We start from the raw sequence: 22534 nt of genomic DNA, 5'->3' as shown, positions 1-22534 counted from the left end.
TATACATTATATACACAGACTATATATAGACAGAGAAAACTGCTGTATTTCAATATATTAAAATACATAATGGGTGCTATTAAGCAGTCAGTGAGCTGACATTGATTACCTGATTAGCGGGCTGATTGAAAGCAAGTACGTCCCGCCATGACTACATAATTGATTGGCGTGACAAATGTTTTTCCCAGGCTCTCAAACGTGAGAATTTACCAGCGTTGTCGCTTTTCATACGACCTCAAACTGACAACGTCGGCGTGATTTGGAACCATCACGCCGGGAACTGCAACTGGTGGTTTTCACACTCTTTATTATAGGAGGAAAATGATTATTAATTCAACTAGTCCTGTCACACTCCTTGTCAACAGGGGAAAGCTGTAACTCACTCTACGTTATCGTGATGTACTGGATAACAGCAGTAGTTATGATACAGCAATAATCGATGATGCGTTGGATGAAAACTAGTTTCATTAACACAAGAAATAATGTACATCCAATTAATCCGTTCCAGAAAGCCAAAAGTGTCAACACAAAACATATTTTTATAGTTTCACATGCAGAAAACACTATGAAATGCATAAAATGAGGAGTGAATTACCTCGAATGAAGAGGTGATTGTTGACAAAGACGGCAATGTGGCGGTGAGATCCACTCCGGCTCCACCTGCATGTTTTGCTACGAGTTATTTCTTGAATCCTTTGGCTCCACTGTGGGTTATTTTGCAGCTGTGATTAAAAGAAAAGCATAGACTTGTGGCGTAACTCTGTTAGTTAGCAAAGAACTACAGTGTCAACCGCTGATGACATTATAGACCAACGACTGAGCTGACTTACGTTTCCTGTTTCCATGTGTTAGCAAGCTGCTAACAAGCACTTTTTGTTCTAAAAAATTACACTAAGAACACAGTTGGATTCACGCAGTGTATTAATAACACGAAAAGACGCACACCATATTTTTGACATCGACGAATTTTGACATTAACCGAAAAAACACGCTAACCTTGGCGTATGCTAACCAAGGTTCAGCTGTGTGAGTTGCTATAAGTACAGTGCAATAAAGTGTTGCTTTCATTGGGCGATTTTATTTTATTGATACTGAATCATAACATAATGATACGATACATTGCGATGTCATCAACTGATACCAATTTAACATTTTTCCACATCACTTTGAGGCTAAAAATGAATGCATTTATTTTTGAGGTAGTCCTGTCGCTCTCCTCGTCAACAAGGGGCAGCATAGTTGTGTGAACTGTAGACTACCTGACTTTATACAATATTATCACGATAAGCAGTAGTTATGATAGAGCGATTGTGCGATTATCGATATAGTGAAAGAAAACGAGTAGTGTTTCTAATTGGTCAACAGGACATGCAGACAGTGGAAATACTTGTTTTTCATCAGACAGCGGCATTATTGATATTTGATTTTACCGGTACTGTATCATAACATAAGTGTATGATACATTGCAATGTTGTCAACTGGTACCAATTTCATGTACTTTTGCATCACACTTCATTTTTATAGGCGAGGCAACAGGGGGCAGCATTGGGGTGGGAATCGTAACTCACCATACCTTCCTGGTTCGCATTGCTATCGGAGAAGTCAAGGTTGTTCAAATCGTATTAAAAGAAATAAGAGCAATATATTTGGTTACTCCACTGTACTCAGTGAGGAAGAGCCACAATCAAAGTACACAGAGTGTGCAGTGCATAGCAGTTGTCACAACCCTCTAGGAAGTGAAACTTAAGCCTGTGTGCCTGGAAAGTGAAAGTTGAGTTTGTGTGAAAGTGAAAAGGTGAGAAACATGCATCGAGTGTGTGTTTCCCAGTATTTGGACATGAGTGTTACGTTAGTACTTATAATTCAGGAATTTTGCAATAATTTATTGAAAGAATAACAAGAATGAAAGGAAAACATGGAGAAGTTCATTTAAAATACAACAATTGTTATAAAAGGGTTATTTTTATTGGTCAACCACATAATAGTATCATATCGTATCCTGATAGATAATGATACTGTCCATTATAATCAGCTGGTACCAATTTCGTATATGTTCCTCCTTATAGACATTGCCCACTTTGTATAATTTGCTGTCTGATTTGTATGAAATGAGACAAAACGAAAGACTCTCCGACGTCTCATTTGAAGAATAATTGGGTTACTCATCGGGTGGGAGAGGTCGTGCTGCACATTAATGCTTTAATACGTGCTCTTTGAGAGTGCTCATTTATACGTCAAGCATGAGTGGAAATACATCTGCAGTGTGTGTGTGTGTGTGTGTGTATATACAGTATATATCTATGTATGTGTGTGTGTGCGTAAATGTTCCACGGGTATCCTGGCGGAACCCATTTGCATATCTCGGCTAAGGAAATTTCACGGCGTAATTGGTGAGAGTCGATGAGTGTTCTTTGTTTTTGCTGACCCACATTTATTTTTTAGAGATGGATTCTATTTTTTTTTTTTTTTTTGTTCTGCCTGGAAAAAAATAAACTAAGTTGTCACTGTTCTCACGAGGAAGTCACAAGAAGGTTACATTACGTAACAAAGAGCTTAAAGCCGCTAAAAAGGTGGCATTTTATATCGTGCCGCTTCGGATGCGCATGCACTGTGCCAATTAAGCTTGTTTCCAGAATGAGTGAAATGGGTGCACTCCCTCCCAAAAGCACCTTTTTATGACACTATGTCTTGTAAGGTACGAGATAGAAAGTACACATGGGTATGCAGTACATACTGTGTGTATAGCAGTGTAGGTTTACCATCCACTGAAAATGAGTCAACACGCGGCCATCGTTGTCGAAATATCTGGCTACACAAGTGAGTACCAAGATTATTGTGTCTTGCCTCCACTCAAGCATGGTGGTGGTAGCGGCATTGTCTGGGACTGCACGAGTGCTGCTGTCACTGGGTGAGCTGTGGTCCATTATCATCATAAATTCCAACATGTACTGTGCCATTGTGAAGCAGAAACTGTTTTCCAACATAAGGAGCCCAAACACAGCACCCAGATGATCAAGTGCCTTGCTGAGGAAGTTGAATGTGATGGGGTGCCCAAGTCGGTTTCCTCAATCAAGCGGAAGGAAGGAGGAGTGGTGCAAGGTGTCTAACATCCACCAGCTCCACTCGTGATATCATCATGGAGGAGTGGAGGATTCTACACCCAAGAGTGTGAAGGAAGTTCTAAATAACACTGCCTTAAGAAGGAAACAAGGAAGGAGGACTACAAGGTGACTAATATCCACCACCTCCACCAGTGATATCATCATGGAGGCCTGGTAGATTCCACACCCAAGAGGATTAAGGCAGTGCCAGATAACACAACCTTAGGAAGAAAGGAAGAGTGCAAGGTGCCTAGTATCCACCACCTCCACCAGTGATATCATGGAGGCGTGGTAGATTGCACATCCAAGAGGATTAAGGCAATGCTAGGTAACACTGCCTTAGGAGGAAAGAAAGAAGGAAGGGGGAGTGCAAGGTGCCTAACATCCACCAGCTCCAATGGTGATATCATCATGGAGGAGTGGAAGATTCCACACCCAAGAGGGTTAAGGAAGTTCTAAATAGCACTGCCTTAGGCAGGAAGGAAAGAAGGAAGGAGGAGGAGTGCAAGGTGTGTAACATCCACCTGCTCCACCAGTGATATCATCACAGAGGAGTGGAAGATTCCACAACCAAGAGGATTAATGGCAGTGCTAGATAATGCTGCTTTAGGAAGAAAGGAAGAATGCAAGGTGCTTAACATCCACCAGTTCAACCGGTGATGTCATCATGGAGTGAGAGGAAGATTTCACACCCAAGAGGATTAAGGCAGTGCTAGCTATCAGTGTTGCTCACACTAAATATTAATATTCACACCAAGGACACAATTGTGGACATGTAGACTCCGTGAGGTGTACTCACTTGTGTTGCCAACTATTAAAAGAATAATGGATGTTTGGTGACTCCTTTTCAGTGTAAAAGCTGTGCACTGACTACTCTAAATGAAGGATTGTCGCTTGAGAAGATATGCTGTCGTGAAAATGAGTGCTAAAATGTGAGGGGTGTGCTGTGAGGCAATGCTACTTGTCTGCAGGGTTGTTGTTAGCTTTTTTAGCATTAGCATGTCAAGTCCACAGACGCCTGCGATGTTGCCTCCTTCTTGGTCTTCTTGGCAAGTGTGTGAATGACGCACTACTGACAGCCACACAACTTAAAAGGAACATTAGCTCGGTCGCTTGCATGATACATCGCTGTCACGTGGAGTCCTGCAATACCCACGATGCACACTGCTCTCCTTGCCTTTTAAGCCTCCTCTTGAGGCTGCTGCTGTGTCATGACCAAAACACTGTCATTATCGTTTGTGGCATGTTGTAGTCTGTCGACGAACACGACCATGTTGGCATGTTACCACTTCCTTAGGAGGTGGATGGCTGCAGCAGGAGAAGCTCCCTGGCTGCAGAGTGTCACAATCAATGAGTGGGGCTTTAATTGAGCAGCCACATGAGGAGGGTGTGTGGTGGGCGGGGTGACACATCGGGTCCGCACATGTCGTTCTCGCACATCTGGCCTCTTTACGGCCGACTTCTGGTCTCTGAAGGGGGAGCTTTAACTCATGAGTCAACATATAGAACAAGAGGGCACCCTTCACATGACCTCCACGTAGCGCTGGCCGGGGGCTACCTGCAGCTCAAACAGCAGACCCCCCCAACCCTGCGGCAGCTCACCGATTTGATTTTCCTCGTCAGCCGAGGCTCATCCAGCAGAATGGGGGGGAAATGCGGACACTCATAACCTCATCTTATAACCCTTTCCCTGTTAAGCCATCAGTCTTCTGACCCTTGTAATTAGCACACAAAGCCCAGGGATGGAAGAGCACTCGCTCAATTGGTCCCTAGGAGACTCGGGTCTCAGCCTACAGAAGATATTGCCGCATAGACACTATTTTCATGAAAGCCCAGCATAGATTTGTCTCCTGCCGGACACAGCAAATATTTCATTCAGGGGTGTGCTTGCGGCTTAGAAGCTTGTTGGTGTTAGTGCGCCAAAAAGTTGCTTACAGTCCTCGTGGGAATACTTCAAACACTCAGCTAGTTTACTTTGTGTCCTCGCAAAATATTAAGCACAATATTTGATTTAGCTTCTTTCCAGCACCATGGGCAAGCCGCATGTAGTAATACTTCTACCAATAATAGTATGTAACGTATAGCGGCTAGATCAACAATGTACGTGAAACGGTCAAGTAGTTTCAATTTGTTGTGATGAAGTTAAATGAAGGGAAACTCAACTCACTTACGCGGTTGTATTTGGGCCAAGTTAACATGAACGTAATTATTTTTCGCCCTTAACTGCAAAAATATAACTGTGTTTTTACAAATTTACAATTTACAAATTTATTTTGGTAATATCAATTTAAAAATATATATTTTCCATTTAATGTCTTTAAATGTAATTAATATCTAATATATATTACATATATATAAATATTTACTATCACTTAATGAAATTGTTGTGCCAAAATGTGTATTATTGTATTTAATCATTTATAATGCATGTTGTAATTTTTTATATTATAATTGAATATTTATAATTTATTTAAAATGGGAAATGCCATTTGAAATTATATTCAACCTATTTCTAAATAATTTCTTTTCATTCATTTCAGTTATTTAATGGCATTTTCCTTGATTATTTAATGCCACATTTTTCCACTTTATTTCATGACGTTACATCATACTTAAAAAAATGCAGCTTGCATGTATTTCAGTCAATTTTCCCTTGGCAACGCTTCATTTTTTCCATCGAAAATCCTTCTTTGTGAGAACAAGCTCTTTGTTCACAGGTGACACAGCGTCTGTTTCTTGTGTGTTTAATTGGTTGGTTCTATTTTAATTCTGCTCGGGCTGCATCGCGGCTGTTCTCGCTTCCTGCCCGTTTGGGATTATTGTGCGTTCCGCAATGTAAAATTCTTACTTTTACTCACAATCGGCTGATGGGAGCTTGCAGGGTGTACAGTGTAGGGAGCTCTAAGTGCTGGTAGAAGCTGATGACTGTATCGTGCAGCATCTCACCAAAGGGAGGGCACCCTTCACGTTACACAGACAACATTTGTTTTCTCAAAGTTGCATTAAGGTACATAACATGCTTACTAGAGGTGGGCGATACAGCATATCTTGGTATTGGTCCAGTACCAAGTAAATACAGGACCAGTATCGCCGATACTGCTACCAAATGGACATTTTGCATTCAAGATCATTGAATGATTTTGTGCCTTAATTTGTTGTTGTTATTTGCAATTTTTTAGTACTGCATGTGCGTACAAATGTTTTTTTTTATAATTTATAGTAGTGTTTCAGGACTTCTTGTGACCAAAACTTTGGGCACCAAAAGGAGAGTTTCTCCAGGTCTCAACAACGACTGTTTTGATTTATGTGCGGTCCACTCGGCGATCCCATCTCTCACCGCTTTTTGCCCGTGAAAAAGACAGGAAGTGTGTGTGGCAGGCAGCAGGAACTATCTTTACTTATTCATCAAGTTTTCAACCAGATTTCTCCCCGGATGATAAATGGCATCCGAACACCTAAGCTGGGCCCTGGAGGTAAATAATGTAACAGGGCGGCAAACAAAAAAGAAGCCCCATGATGCATTGTGTGCTGGCTGAACGCCGAGCCACAGGTGTGCGCTGGAACTTATTCCAGCTGCATCTCCGCTAGTTGTGCAGAAGGCCGCCTGTGAAGGAGTTGTTGCCTGGCTGTAGACGATGAAGATTTGGGAAGAAAATAGAAGAAATGAATATTTAAAAAAATATTTTTTCAGATAATAATAAATCCTGGAATCAAATCAGGCAACAAACAAAAGAACAGCCTGCATGTGCACATAGGTGACAAAGCATATTAAATATTAGTGTTATTTGTATTACATCACTGGCGTTGTGCTGGGTCATACATGGGGTTGGGCATTGAGTCTCCAGCATCGACGGGAACCGGAACTAACATTCAGATTCTCCCAGGGATCGTTCAAATGTTTTTATTTCGATTCCTTGTTTCGATGCCCACTTCGCCGACCGGAGGAAAGAAGCGTCTAAAAAGTTTGGCTTAGCTTCATAAGAGAGCGGACGGCTCAGTGCAACATTTGCAACACAATGATATCATGCAACGGAGGGTGCACGGCCAACATGATTAATGTTCACACATTCATGGTGTAACAGAGTATCTCGACTTTGATGCGCGACGTCAGACTGCCTCGAAGCAACCAGAATCACGGGAGTCAAACAATAAATGACGTCTGTCTCATGCCAATGTAACCCAGGGTTTCAGGATGCTAGCTGATGTGGTAACATCACACCAAGTCTCTGTTAGCAACATAGCAACAATCAAGGGAACTTCTCAACCCGCACAACACACTTCCGACCTTCAAAATAAGAGTGCTTTGGGCTAAATCCTGTTTTCTTGTGGGAACAAAATAAAGGTGTCATAAAAAATAGGTTACAACAACATTGACGCAGCAAAGCAAGTATACTACTTTTCAAAAGTTTGAAAGTGTTCCTCAAGAGGATTGCGGGGTATGCTGGAGCTGGACTTTGGTGAGACGCAGGCTACACCCTCGACTGGTCACTAATCAATCGCAGGGCACTCACATTCATACCTATGGACAATTTAGAGCCTTGTATTTTGTTTTTGGAATGTGAGAGGAAACCGGTGTTCCCAGACAGTGGCGGAGCTACGGCCACCCTTAGTCACTCTCCAGCCACCCCAGTGGCCACCCCCACGGCTGGGGGACAATTTTGACAAACGTGGCTCTTAAACAATTCATGTTCATACATTTCATCCAAAAAGAACTCAGCATCGTCATTTAAACCATGCAAACTTTTATGAGCCTGCCTCTTTAGCATCAGAATCGAGAATGTTTAGGAACCCGAATCGAAACCAGGAATGTGAATCGGAACCGGAATGGTTTAAATTCAAACAATGGCCAACCCTAGTCATAAAACTGCACATTTTGCCTTTTATTGTCGCCACCCAAAGGCACACGTGTGCAAGATTCATGCTGTCTCATCAGCATATCGATGTGCTACATCTTTAAGGGGGATGGATTAGAAGTGCACAGAGCACACAGATTTGTCAACGATATTTGAGAGAAATTGGCCTTTTGTGTACGTAGAAAAAATCTTTCATTTCAGCTCATGCACAAACATGTGTAGACCTGTTTTAGTGCTCATTTATTTTTGTCCAAATTCCCATCAAAACAGTACTTTCCTGTGTTTTTGTTTTTGAAGAAATTCAACATTTCCACTTTCCGGCTAATTTCAGATCGTTGCTTTTTGCACTAAGTGGTACTACATCACAACACTACACGTCCTATATGTACGGTACATCAAAACTTTGTCAAAATGTTGTAAGGATGGACTCATGACAAGTGTTTACCAAATATCTCCACACTTCGCCAATAATTACAGAACTTTGTCCCGAGCCGTCTCCGCTAGCTGCGCAGAAAGCTGCTTCGAAGCGCTCGCTGCCTGGTTGTAGCCGGCACATTTTAGGAAGAAAATAGAATAAATAAATATGAAAAATGGTTCCAGCATCCACCCCACCCCCCCACGCCCTGCAACCACAGCTCTAATGCAGCAGGAGGAGGTGGACAGTCAGCTATTAAGGGTAAGCGAGGGCCCGGGGTCCACTTAAGTTTTACACTCCTACTCAGAGTATTCCTCACACACACACACACAGACTCAGCCTCTTAACCTCCTGTTCCAGCTCCGTTCCGTCTGAACTCTTTTCTCAGCGCTGAGCCGAGCAGACTCAAGGAAACGCTTCATTTAAATGTACATAATTTGCTCTGGAAGGCTCACTCTCGGTCTCGCTGTTCCCCCGTGGCGCCGGCACACTAACAGCTCGGCAGAGACAGACGGATGGGAAGAGATTCTTTTTTTTTTTTTTTATCCAGTGGCCCGGACACGAGGCCTGGCTGGTAAAAAGGCAAAAAAGGGGGAGGACGGGGTGGTGAAGCTGCAGGTACGGTGGACATTCGTCCCCTGGAGACTTTTAATGCCAACACCTGTTTTCATCTCGTGTGGCCGCCGCTGTTTATAGAGTGGAAATAACACAGAGCGCTGCATCTGTGCACAGTGAATGTTTGGTTTTTTTACCACCTGGATGACATCCCCTGCACTGCGCTTGTAATTCTAGTGTGCCGACACACTGCTAATTAACATGTTCACTTAAAACAGTGGTTCTCACAACAAATCAATAGTAAGTGGAAAGTGTTCTCAGTATTTTGGAAAGCAACACAAAAACCCAAAGCAAAACATAACACTGCAAACTGTGTGTGTATCCATCCAAGCATCTTCTTTCGCTTATCCAAGGTCGGGTCGTGGGGGCAGCTGCTTTGTCCAGCTCCTCCCGGCGGGTCCCGAGGCGTTCCCGGGCCAGTTGAGAGTCAGTCTCTCCATGTCCTAGATCTTCCTCGAGGCCTCCTACCGGTCGGACGTGCCCTGAACACTCTCCAGGGAGGCGTCCTAAACGGATCCCCGAGCCACCTCATCTGGCTCCTCTCAATGAGACTCTATTACAGAGTTTCTCCCGGACGCCATTCGTGACCAATTCTGTTCATAACCTTTATGGACAGACAGGCAGGACGTTGACTAGAAGCCACTTTGGTGGATGCAGGATTGGGTTTCTCCTTTTTGCAGATGATGTGGTCTGGTGGCTTAGTCGGGCCATGGTCTTCAGCTCTCACTGGATCGGTTCACAGCTGAGTGTGAAGCGGCTGGGATGAGAATCATCACCCTCAAGTTCGAGTCCATGGTTCTTGTCCGGAAATGGGTGGAGTGCCGTCTCCGGGTCGGGGATGAGATCCTTCCCCAAGTGGAACAGTTTACGTACCTCGGGGTCTTGTTTACGAGTGAGAGAAGGATGGAACGCAAGCTTGACAGGAGGGTTGGTGCGCAAATATCGTGACATCTCCTTTACTTCACAGCTGCTACTAAACGTTTAAATACTGTGCCGTTCACGAGTCAGTGAGGAAACGGTAGCCCTTTCTTTGGCAGAAGCCAATCACAAGCTATAAGTGGACTCACGACAAGCTCGTCAACCCATTGGAAATAGCAGGAGGTCATTACTCAATATAACAGTCTGACTTACGGTGTCTTCGTACAAAGAACACTAAAATCAGCACACAGCAACTTAACACTCAACAGCTAGGTAAGAAATATACATGGCGAGTATCAATACGAGTTAAAAAAACAAAACAAAAACAAGAGCTATTTGAACTTCGTCCCAGCAAAGCATTTCATCATCAGTTATTGCTGCCGGGGTGCTGCAATGCTGCCTCTGTCCACTGGGGGGAGGCAGAGGAGCCCAAAGGGAGGTTGACATCTTTGCAGCGCCTCTGAAGCAATAACTAATGAAATGCTTTGCTTGGCCGAAATGTAAAACTTGTTTTGTTAAAAATCTTACTGAATTCCCCTCAAAACATGTTAGTCAAATGTATGTGTACGCTGACCACAATTTTTGTCCCAACATAAAATAAAACAAATTTGTTTTTCAAGTAATTTGCATGTTCCTACAACTTTCAGATCTTTCATTTTTGAACAAAGTCCAACTAATTTCATGACAAAATAGTCTTAAGATTTATTGTGTATTTTTATTTTCATTTCGACATCTTTGAAGCGTCTTTATTTTTTATTGCGGTGATTTTAGTAATGAATCTGACTTCAATGAATCATCAAGTTTTTAGTTATTGTATATTTGGCAAAAACTCAAAGCTCCCACAGTGAAACTTGGAGCAAAGTATAAGACTTTTCAGGTGGAGAGACGGATCACTCTGATTGGAAAGACAGCGAGGGAAATTGGAGGCAGCGGGTGAAAAGTGACTTTGGCCTTTGTCAAAGTCGACACTTGACCTTTGGTGTAGCGGGAGGTGATTGTGTTGCGCAAGTCGGAAAGTACGAGTGTGTACGATACGTGCGGACGAATACTTTGGGGGATTTATGCGAGCGCTCTGACCCGTATAAGGAGGTGGGATGGCAGAGCTTCGAGTGTTTGTTCTCTGAGCGTTCAATGATGACAATTCCTGACACCGCATTGGACTCCTGTCATGTCCCCTTAATGAGGACACCAGCGACCAAAGATGCAAAAAAATTACCATAAAACAAATTCATGAACAGACGTCACTTCACGGAGGACAGCTGTGTAGTGTTTAGGCTAACTTAGCATGATGTTGCTGTTAAAATGTGAGTTTGCTGTCCTAGTGTTGTTAACATTTGTCTCCCCCCATCCCACCCCTTAATGTTACATTGTTGGATGTGACATATGGCATCTATTACGTTGTGTAGGTGCAAAGTCCCGCTTGTTGCAGGACTTACATTCCGGGAACACCAGCGCATGATGAAAAACCAAGAGTAATTCATATGCCCCTTAAAATGTCTATTTTTGGAAACCGCATATGTAAGGGTAGGGGTGATCTCGTGATGGTGAAGGGCAGGCTCACATGCCAAGACACCCAAGGCTATTTAAATCAGGTGATAAGCATATGAAGGGCTTGTTTTAGAGACAACCGAGCAGACAGTCATAGCAAGTTAGTGTGACATGAATGTGTACTAATGTTAGTAAAAAAAAGACATTTTATATATTTTATTTTATAGGGTGTCCAAACTTTTTCCACCAAGGGCCACATAGTGAAAAATGAAAGGATGCCAGGGCTACTTTGAGATTTTGTGAAGCAACACATAGATATGCTAAGAAGTTATACAGTATATATTTCAAGAAAAGCTGCATCTCAGCTTCGTGATATCGGTGAACCAGCATATTATTAGTATCACCTTTGGTCTTTGCTCTGTTTGTCTCGTTATTGTTGTTGTTTTTTTTCAATTTTCCAAATATTTAATCTTCATACATTTTCTTCTCATAATACCATGACTTTGTTCCTATAATATTTTGACTTTATTCCTGTAATAACATAACTTTCCCCAACCTAATTTTCCAAAAGTCCTGTTTTTCCTTTTAATATTTCAAGTCCTTTTAATATTTCAATATGCTACTAAAATGACATCATTTTTCCTCACAATATTACCTGTTTATTCTTGTACAATTCTGACCTTTTTTGATGCCTTTTTTCTCTTAATATTTACTTTATTCTTGCAGAACTAGAGCAGTTTTTTTTCCATTTATGCGGTTTTCCTATTTCAACTTCCTTCTTGTAAATTTTCAGCTCATAATTCTATAATATTCCAACTTAAAAAAAAACAAACTGTGATATTTGTATATTTATATTCTGTGATAACTTTATGCTCCTAAAATATTATTTTTCCACATTTTACGACATTATTGCAATAAAATTACAACTTTTTCTTTTTAGATGACAACTTTTATTTGGACTTCTTGTAGAATTACTGCCATTTTTTAAAAAAAAATTTAGTTTTCTTCTTAAATTATATTTTTAAAATGTGCCACAGGCCAATAAAGGCATGAAAGAGCATGAAGAGCTGGTGTCGATATTTCAGTATCGACCCACACATTACTAGCATGCTCTCCTTAATGCATTTTTGCCAATTTCAAGGATTTTGTGCAATGGGAGTCAATATTTTCTCAACCAAATGATTCCATGGAGGAGATTAAGGAGAAAGAGGGCAAGAATTTTGGCTGTGGACGTTCGTAGACAACTTGCTGCCACATGTGCTCCAAGGTGCGTGTGGTGGATGCCTGAGGCAGGAGTGGCGAGACATTGACGAGCGCTGCTTCGCTATAATTTTCGGATGAGAACAACTTTTGCCTACATCGGTGAGTACCTTCATCCAAGTTTTGCACGATAAAGCACGCCTTTCGATGACATATAGGTCGGATATTGTATATTCGACCTGACCGTTCATACTGCAGTCGCATCGCATGCATATCGTATTTATATCCACATACCAACGAGGCCTGAGTCGCATTTGAGAAAAATCGGAATTGTGCTGCTCACACACACATGAAAAAATCAGATACAGGTTATATGTGAGCAAAAAAATGGGAATTGACCTGCAGTGTGGACATGGACATCCAACCTTGGAGACAGACACTTTGTCATTAGCATTAAAGCCACAGACACACAAAACGGTGTGTTCCCTTAGGGCTTACCAAAAGCCTGTCTAAACTGTCTCAATTCCAGCTCTAAAGCTAGATTGTGGCACCTCTGAGACGTTTTTAAAATAGGTGAAGAGTACAATACAGTGCAGCTCGGTTGTTTAATAGCGTCGGTCTTCTTTCCAGTGCAACTTTCAGTCTCAATTAGCTTCAGCAAATTATTTGGCCTTTTCGGCCGTGGCTGCGCTCAGGTCTTTGCCAAACTTTGCCCGGCTGTCATGGCAACACGTGACACTGTGACATTTTCAGCCGGGCGCGTTCATCACCTCGCGCCCACCCCGCTGCGCTCACCTCTGACATTTTGGGAAGGGGGCGGAGTTGGCGCCAGAAGCCAGTCTGGCTCAGGCGCCTCTCCTGGCACCACTTCGTTGTGTTTGTTTTTTGTAATGAATGGAGCATGTTGTTGTGCACATACATGTGGATACGTCATGTGTTCCCATGGGGATTTAGCTTGGCAGCGACATCGCGTGTGCTGGGAAGTGATCCATTATGGATTAAGCAGTAAGAGTGACTATGCGCATTAATAAATCATAACATTATATATGTCACTTTGAGCGCTTGTGTAAAAATTAATGTGTGTTTTTTGGGCACGTTTACGCCTGCAGCCGAGTAATTGAAAATGGAATAGAAGAGTGAAGTTGTGCTTGTGGCTCCTGGCCTAATTTGGCAGATGGCTGACTGAACGTCTCCATGGAGCCACTTCCTCCTCCGATGTGTGCGCGTTTAACGACAAAGACTCCTCAAAGCGTGCTCCTCCTAACGATTTGTGGTTAGATGAGGATCAGCGCAGGAAGCTCATGTTGGCTCTTTTTTTTTTTTATTGACGTTTGTTTCCTCTTCGGTCTTTGCGCCGCTTCACCGCGCTCGTCGCTCATCGCTTCCTGCTTCGTTCCCAGCCTGTCAGCAGGTTAATGAATTCACTTTACAACTTTCACCCTGGCTAATTGTTTTTGTGTGTGTTGTCTACTTGACTTTTTGCGGCCACATAGTAGTTCAGGTAAAAGCTATGACCCTACTTTCAACCCCAGTCAGTTGACCTCCATCGCTACATTTAGCATTACCATCGTATTTCATTATAATAATGACTTATTATAATTAGTTACATGCACGTTTTCATGTCTGATAAAGGGCTAGATCTTATTTGTGACAGTTTTATGCAGCGCATATCTTGCAGGTCTAACGCTACTTGAGATCTCAACATTGGCCACTACTTCAATTTGGCAAATTGATGACATTTTTTGTTTCAAAGTTGATTAACTTGTCATTTACCAACATCCTCATCAGGTAGAGCACCTTTAGTCTGTGTTTTCAGCAACTTCTGGAATGGAATGTAAGGAAAGGAAAGTGGTATTAATAATAAGAACAGAAAAAAATAATATTAGAATAATATGACTACTACATACATTATAATAATAATAATCATTATAATAATTCTGTAATGTTGATACAATTGAGCTTTTCTGCATTCTTTTTATTCTAAATGTGTATTTTTTAAATTGTTTTTTTTCTTTGAAATGGAGTGAAATTAAAACAAGTAATAAAATAAACTAAGAAAAATAATAATTCTAAATATAATGTTTATTGTGATTATTATTATTATTATTATTATTATTATTATTATTATTATTCGATCTATGTTCCCACCCTCACCTATGGTCATGAGCTTTGGGTCGTGACCGAAAGAACGAGATCGCGGATACAAGCGGCTGAAATGAGTTTTCTTCGTAGGGTGGCGGGACTCACCCTAAGAGACAGGGTGAGGAGCTCGGTCATCCGAGAGGAGCTCAGAGTAGAGCCGCTGCTCCTTCACATCGAGAGGAGCCAGCTGAGGTGGCTCGGGCATCTAGTCCGGATGCCTCCCGGACGCCTCCCTGGTGAGGTGTTTCGGGCATGCCCAGCCGGGAGGAGGTCCCGGGGAAGACCTAGGACACGCTGGAGGCATTATGTCTCACAGCTGGCCTGGGAACGCCTTGGTGTCCTCCCGGTGGAGCTGGAGGAGGTGGTCGGGGACCGGGAAGTCTGGGCTTCCCTACTAAGACTGCTGCCCCCCCCCCGACACAGACCCGGATAAGTGGAGGAAAATGGAATGGAATGGAATTATTATTATTATTATTATTATTATTATTATTATTATTATTATTATTATTATTATTGTTATTATTATTATTATTACTATTACTGTTGATTATTATTGTTATTATTATTGTTGTTGTTATTATTATTATTATTTTTAAATTATTTTTATAAAACACAATGCAGATACAATTTGTTTTCCTTTTCTCAAAGCTGAAAAAAAATATTATCAACACTATAAATAAAATATAAATATGTACATATACAGTATGTATACATGCCTAATACATGAATTATTATTATAATAGTACAAGTAATATTTCACGACATGACAGTGAAAAGCAGAAAAAAAAATTATGTACATGGCAGATATACAATATTTCTTTCTTCCTTTATCAACCAACAAAATTAACACAGTAACAATATTATCAGCACTACTACTGCTAATAATAAATGCTGCTAATAAAAAAAGAAGAAAAAAATCACACAATATTAACTTTTATCTATAACTGTTGCTGTTATTATTATTAATATTATTATTATTAACTTCCATAGTTGCAAACAAAACATTTTTTTTTTAATTATTTCAATAAACAAAAAAGAAAAAAATCCAGAAAAATGTTGTGTGGGATACATTGTGATCGTCTCCCACCACCCAATCTTAATACTTTTAGCGTTGTGGTATGGACGTGTGTGGACAAGCTGTACATTATATGTCACGTAAAGCTGGCATGCAAATGCAGGAGGTCACACACATCCTGTGTAAACAAGCCATGATAATATACTCACTTGTATGCTCATAATAGTCAGTCCCTGTGCAAAAGAGCTTAATGGGACTCTGAAGTGTATGTGTGCACGTGTGTGTGTGTGTGGGGGGGGGGTGACATGTCATGGGAACATATGGCATTACAGACGAATAATGAAGTGGTCCTAATGAACTGGCTCATCTCCAGAGGTCATGTGAATGTTCGTATATGACACCGCAACATATGGGGCGGGCGCACGTGTACGTCATGTACAGTGTGTGCACACTTTCACTTCACGAAGCATGACAAATATACCAGGATAATCATTAAGTTGTGCTGGGAAAGTGCAAGCGTTCTATCTGACCCCTTTTCCGAACCTGCAGAGATCTTTACAAGATCACGGGGCGTGATCTTCCTCTGATATGAACCGTACTCTAATTGCATCCTGTAAAATGATTTGCGGTGGACCACAAAATACGCACACAATTTCTGCTACACAGATAATATTTGTGAGGTACAGGAACTTTGGAACTCCAATAACAATCATTGTTTTTCGTGTCCAATGCCATCACACGTGTTAATTAGCGTGGGAAGCGCCTTGAACCCCTTCTGTTCTGCAAAGCAAGACGCTAGGCTTTCGTTATGGGGCCAAATTACACCACGTGAATAAAACCTTAATGGGTTAATTATGCGTTGATATCTAAAAATCATGCGGTGTCCAATCATCATGACCGTTATCACTGACATATTTCAGTTAGTGCAAGGTTTTATTTGCCGCTGTTTTTCATGAACTTAACTCATCTTTTTTTATGATGCGGCGGTGATGGAACACGGCAAAAAAAAAGCAAGTTTTGACTCCCTTGCCGGGGTTTTTAGTCAGCAGGTTTGGAGAACGTGTCATATACTCCGTGATGATTCATCTATCGGCATCTTTATCCAGACAAATGTGCCGCTTGCATATTGGCCATGTGTTTATCATAGACGTCCATGTGGAACCACCAGTGGAGCCTCCTCTACGCCTCCCGTGGATCTCTCTCCTGCCCCGAAGAGGTGACACAAGGCGGGATGACGAGCACCATCAGGAAGCAGCGGGAGCAAACGAGCTAAATTTGGACAGTTCTTACATGTTTGCAGTCAGGCCGATAAGAACATTTTATTTAGATTGTGTCTCCCGGTTGCTGCAATCAAGACACTCTTCTGATTCATTACTTTTTTTGCAGATTGTGGTATGCACCATGTCGGTCTTCAGCAGCATGAAAGCCATGGAATAGAATGTAGTGAGATGTGAGAAATATTGTCTGCAGTCAGAGTTAGTTAGCGTGAGCTCAACTACCTCCCACGGCTCTAACCGATGGGTCATCTCGCAGATGAAGGCAACAAATAACCTCCATTTCTGCGAGTTTCACAAGCACTCAACAACCCTTGAATTCAAAAACTACATCTACTGTATTTAATTTGTTTACATTTATTTATGATATGCACAAAGCGTTCATTTACGTCTGGATGACACTCCAAAACATCATCATTTCTATTCAAACTTTGGCCTTAGAAGCAAACAGTAGACAAAACTGGTACTTGACCGGCCGATGACTGTGTGATCAAACCCGCCAATCACTGGTGCTGCCTGTAGCATATGACATCCAGAGCGGCCGATGGTTATGTGTTCCTGTCAACAGGAAAACCGGAGCGGAGCGTTGTGAATTGATTAAGTTGTACACCGGCCCATGACTGTTTGGAAACAAGGTAATTAGTATCCACTAAAACAGGGGTGTCCTGAAAAACCAAAGAATGCGGGGGCCTCTTTGATATTTTGCATTTTGTAAAGCAACCCACGTCATATGTAGAGAAAGGAAAACAGCCTCCATCTGAAACTTTGAGTTGTAGGTGACAAAGTATATTATTCATATCAACTTTTTTCCTTCAGTCACACTTTTTAAATCATTTATTCATTTTTGCATTTAAAAATGTTTTTTTTTTTTTTTTTTTTTTTTTTACAAATATTTCAACTATATTCTTGTGAATATTTTTTCTCCAACATGTTTCGATTTCATTCTCGTAATATAACTTTTTCCCAACGTAACTTTACAAAAATAGCATCATTTTTTGTTTTTCACATTACGACTTAAAAAAAATTCCTTAAAAAAAAAAATTTACTTTATGCCTCTAAAATAAATTAATTTCCTCATAATATTACACCTTTACTGTTGTAAAATTATGACTTTTTTCCTTGAACGATTACCGCTTGTTTTCTTAATATTAAAACTATTAGTCTCCTAAAATTACTGGTCTTTTCTTCCATTTTTGCCATTGTTTTTTCTTTAGTTTTGCTGTTTAATTGTATTTTTTGCTGAGGGCCATTAAAATAACAGCCCCAGGCACTAAACGGGAGACCGGACAGTCACTATGTCCCACTGTAAACAAGTGCTACGCTACCGTTAAATTGTGCATGTGCATGGTGACAAGGTGATATAATCCACAAATCCATCACTGGTGCTTCCCGCAATGACTGATCAGTAGACTGGCCAAAGACTATGTGCTCCTGTGAGCAGGTGACTAAGTGATGGAACCCCAAAGTCGGTATTGCAGCCTAATGCATGCGGAAAGGTCTGAAAAGGTGATGGATGCTTTTCATGCATTTGTGTCCACATCCTGTGTCAACTTTCCCACGTTTGTTCATGATAGCGACGCCTCACATCGGAGCAATGCTTTTATTCCTTGTTAAAATACTGTCAGCCTTTTCGCCCTATTAGGAGTCTGTTTCCTCGTCGGGGAGACGTAAAAGGTCACTAATGCACTCGCTGAAGTAGAAAAAGCGGTGCTGGATGTTTGTTTGGCTGTTTTTTATCTTTCCGAACAGACACTTCTCCAGAGATGCGGCACTGCAATGTGATAATAACGTGGTGGTATGTACTGTATACTGTATACTGTATATGTGTGTGTTGTTGTTCTTTTCAAACTGCGAGGGAGGAGGAGGAGGGGGAGGTGAGAAACACTTAATCCATCGCATGCTGTTTGTGTCCGCAGCTTGTAAGCGTGGCGCCTTTGCAGTCGAGACACATGGAGAGTTAAAAAGTCACAGGTGAGAGGTTGTTGTTGGATTACAAGGCGGGGGAGTGGTCACCTGACCCGGCATCTCGGAACCATATATCCATTGCGTTTAGTGTATGGTGTTGTGCGTCACTTTAGTAGGAAAGTGGACTGTTTTCCAGCAAAGTGCAGTCCACAGGTTGAACCAGAATCCAGAACCCAAACAGAGTATCTGCCAAAAAATTGCAGTCTATGTTTTTTGTGTATATGTATGTTTACGTTTCCTAAGGGTATCGATGATGACAATATTACTATAAAAGGAAACTACCACTGAAAGCCGTATTCAACATAAACCTTATTATTTTGTAGTTTTACGTTTATCAGTTGCCTGTGGAACTTTGTCCGGAAGACATGGTTTGTTTTTGCGCTTCTGTTTGGTGTCCATTATTCCATTTGATTTGACTAATATTACTTCTAATGATGCACATATGTACAGTATGTACAGTATGCCTCTTGTCTCCAAAACAAGTCCTCCACATGCTTATCACCTGATTCAAACAGCCTTGGTTGTCTTGGCATATGAGTCTGCCCTTCGCCTCTGGAGAACACACCTCCTCTTGCATATGTGCAAAGTATGCATATGTGACATTTTAGCACGAATAGTGAGACATTTTCTCGAGAAGCCGTCTGCTCAGGGCGTATTTGTCTCCTTGCATGCAACTTTTATTAACGTGTACCTCATTATTCTCAAAGAACACGTCTCGTCTCATCCATTTTGGAGCTAGGAGCAGATTTTCCCTTGACAAACCTTTTGTTTTGCACTCCCAATTTAAATTTGCTAAAATGTTACGACATTTGCCAAAGTTCCAACCTTCCAACTGGGAAAATTAACAAAACATCGAGCTACTCCTCCTCCAACGATGGTATGAGTTAATGAATCAGCAAACGAATAAAACTCGATAACGCTGGGATTATGTCATTTAAGTGAGTAAATAGCAGTAGAATTGAATCACTGTGAAATAATTAATAATTAGTCATAATTAGTCATTGAGCAATCGTCACTGCTTCCAACACTGAGACGCCATGATTGATTCGATACCGACCCAAATACAAGAAATGTAAAAAGTTTTAAAAAGACCGGTTGGCGTAAATTTAATGTCCAGAAAGTGGCAAACCTTCTCCCCAAGCGGGTCAGAGCTTCTCTTCTTGTCACTCACGCACACATCACCTGGCAACAGAGAGACTCGATGGGGAAAAAACAAACACTTGGTACGTCTGTGTAGGCTCTCAGTCGTACAGGAGTTGTCCATCGAGGGAAAGGCTTCTTGAGACGTCATCTGTACGTCATCTTCACAGAAGTACAGATGACGTCTCAAGAAGCCTTTCCCTCAAACACTTGGTAGTTGTTTTACTCTGTAATAAATAAATCATCTGTTCACACACTCCAGACTTCCACTTATTCCACTTATTGGCAGATTGTGACTCATCCTCTCTTCTGCTAGACTCGTATAGTGTTTGTCGTCTACTCATTGGCAGTATTTTACTTTATACTCTCAAAAATGCTGCTGTGAACCAGATGAAGTTGTTTTTAATTTACACCCTGACTACAAGTTTGGCCTTTGCGTGCAGCCGCCACCTCGCATTCTGAGGCATTTAAGTAAATTAAGAGTGTATTTTTGGTGCATCCTGTGGGCAGAAAGGCTAGCGGTCCTTAGCTGGCCTCGCTCGTTGTGGGCCGAGGGGAAGTGAATGAAACGATACGGCGAGGAGTCAGAATATTGCAGCAAAGCCGGCGTCACATCCCATTCCTGAAGAATGTCCAGTCCTTGACACTTGTCCAATCCAAGCTGCTCCTGCTTCACACCAGCTAATCTCTCTTGACGCCTCACACCGCCCCGCCAGGAGGGAGGCCCTCCTCCTTTTTTGCCCCCCAAATGGGCGCCAGTCCGTCTTCCTTATATCCCACCCTCCCATCCAAGCCTTCTCCATTGCTTCCCTCTGTAGCTTTGTCTTGTCTCTCCATCCGTCTTTGTCAGACTGGATTTGACTCCTCTTCTATCTCCCCCATCCTCTCTCCTCCTCGCTTGATGAGGCTCTGCGAAGAAGACGGCGCGATTGTTGAGTGAACGATAGCCAGCGTTTCCTCGAGGGCCCCACTGCGGTTGCAGGAAGGCGAGCGAGCGTTGCTAAACTTGGAGGGCGTCTGTCTCAGAGCGCACCTTTTTGCACATCAAGTGGAGCTCACTTAGAGAGCCCAAGAGGCGGGGATATAAACACCGATGTCTTTCCCTCGGTACCCGTCGCCCAGAGCTTGACATTTTTTAATCCTTTTTTTTTTTGAAGGCTTGCACAAACAGACCGTTGTTATTTTAAACAGCAACTTTATTTCAAGCGGCATTGTTTGCACTCGCTTCCGAGATCCTCCACAGATCATTTTCTCCTAATTGGTCTTTTTGGGAAACAAGGATTCCCGAGAGGCCATCCACTCAAAATATGCACTTGCCTTGTCATTGTACATACAGTGTAGATGGTAGGAAGTGAATGGAGTGAGGTTCCCCGGGCTGGAGGCGCATCGATACGTCTACATTCCCTCATTGTTGGCACCTTTTGCATGTTGACTTGCTCATTTATCTCAACAACAATCAGTGGGCGCGTTACATTTGAAAGTATGTTTTTTTTCTTTCCTTTTTTTTTTTTTTTTAGCTCAGAGCCTGATGTTCTTCAGCTTTTCTGTTTATTTTATACAAACAGACAGTTGTTATTTTAAACAGCAACTTTATTTCAAGTGGCATTGTTTGCACTTGCAGCCCAGATCCTTCACACATCATTTTCTCCTAATTGGTCTACTTGGGATACTAGGATTCCCAAGAGATGAAAAATGTAATCATATGCTCGAAATATGCACTTGCCTAGTCATTGTGCATACAAACTAAAACTGAAAGTGAATGGAGTGAGGTTCCCCAGGCAGGACAAACATTAACACGTCTGTATTCCCTCAATGTTTGTACCATCGGAGTGGCTCCTCCTGCACGATGACATGCTCCCATGTCTCAACAACTAGCCAATGTTACATTTGAAAATATGGAGGCTTTTAGCTCAGAGCTTCAGGTTCTGCAGCCTTTCGGTTCATTTTGGCATTCCAGAGAGACTGTTCACTCAAATAATTCACCATATCTTTAAAATATGCACTTGCATAGTCATTGTGTCTGCGTTGGCTCAACGTTGGTACCTTTTTGTAGGGGCATTGTTTGCACCCCCATCAGAGATCCTCCACAGATCATTTTCTCCTAATTGGTCAATTTGGGATACAAGGATTCCCGAGAGATGAAAAATGTATTCATATGCTCAAAATATGCACTTGCGTATTTATAGTGCTTACAGTGTAACACTGATAGAAAGTGAATCAAGTGAGGTTCCCCAGGCTAGCGACGCATCAGCATGTCTGCATTCTCTCAACGATGGTACCTTTTGGAGTGGCTGCTTCCACATGTTGACATGCTCGTATGTTTGCCGGTGCTATGCGTGATAGTGTGGAAGCGTTTAGCTCAGAGCTTCAGGTTCTGCAGCCTTTCTGTTCATTTTGCACAAACTAAT

The 22534-nt window shown here is 41.8% G+C and overlaps 1 protein-coding gene across 3 annotated transcripts in view; it reads left to right on the top strand.

The window, feature by feature from the left end:
- LOC129171388 (uncharacterized) overlaps nt 1-22534 on the top strand; it is a 148644-nt gene that overhangs the window by 56960 nt on the left and 69150 nt on the right. The window lies entirely within an intron of this gene.

Source organism: Dunckerocampus dactyliophorus, chromosome 18 (genome assembly GCF_027744805.1).
Source record: "Dunckerocampus dactyliophorus isolate RoL2022-P2 chromosome 18, RoL_Ddac_1.1, whole genome shotgun sequence".
Taxonomy (NCBI): Eukaryota; Metazoa; Chordata; class Actinopteri; order Syngnathiformes; family Syngnathidae; genus Dunckerocampus; species Dunckerocampus dactyliophorus.
This window is presented reverse-complemented; position numbering and strand designations above follow the sequence as displayed.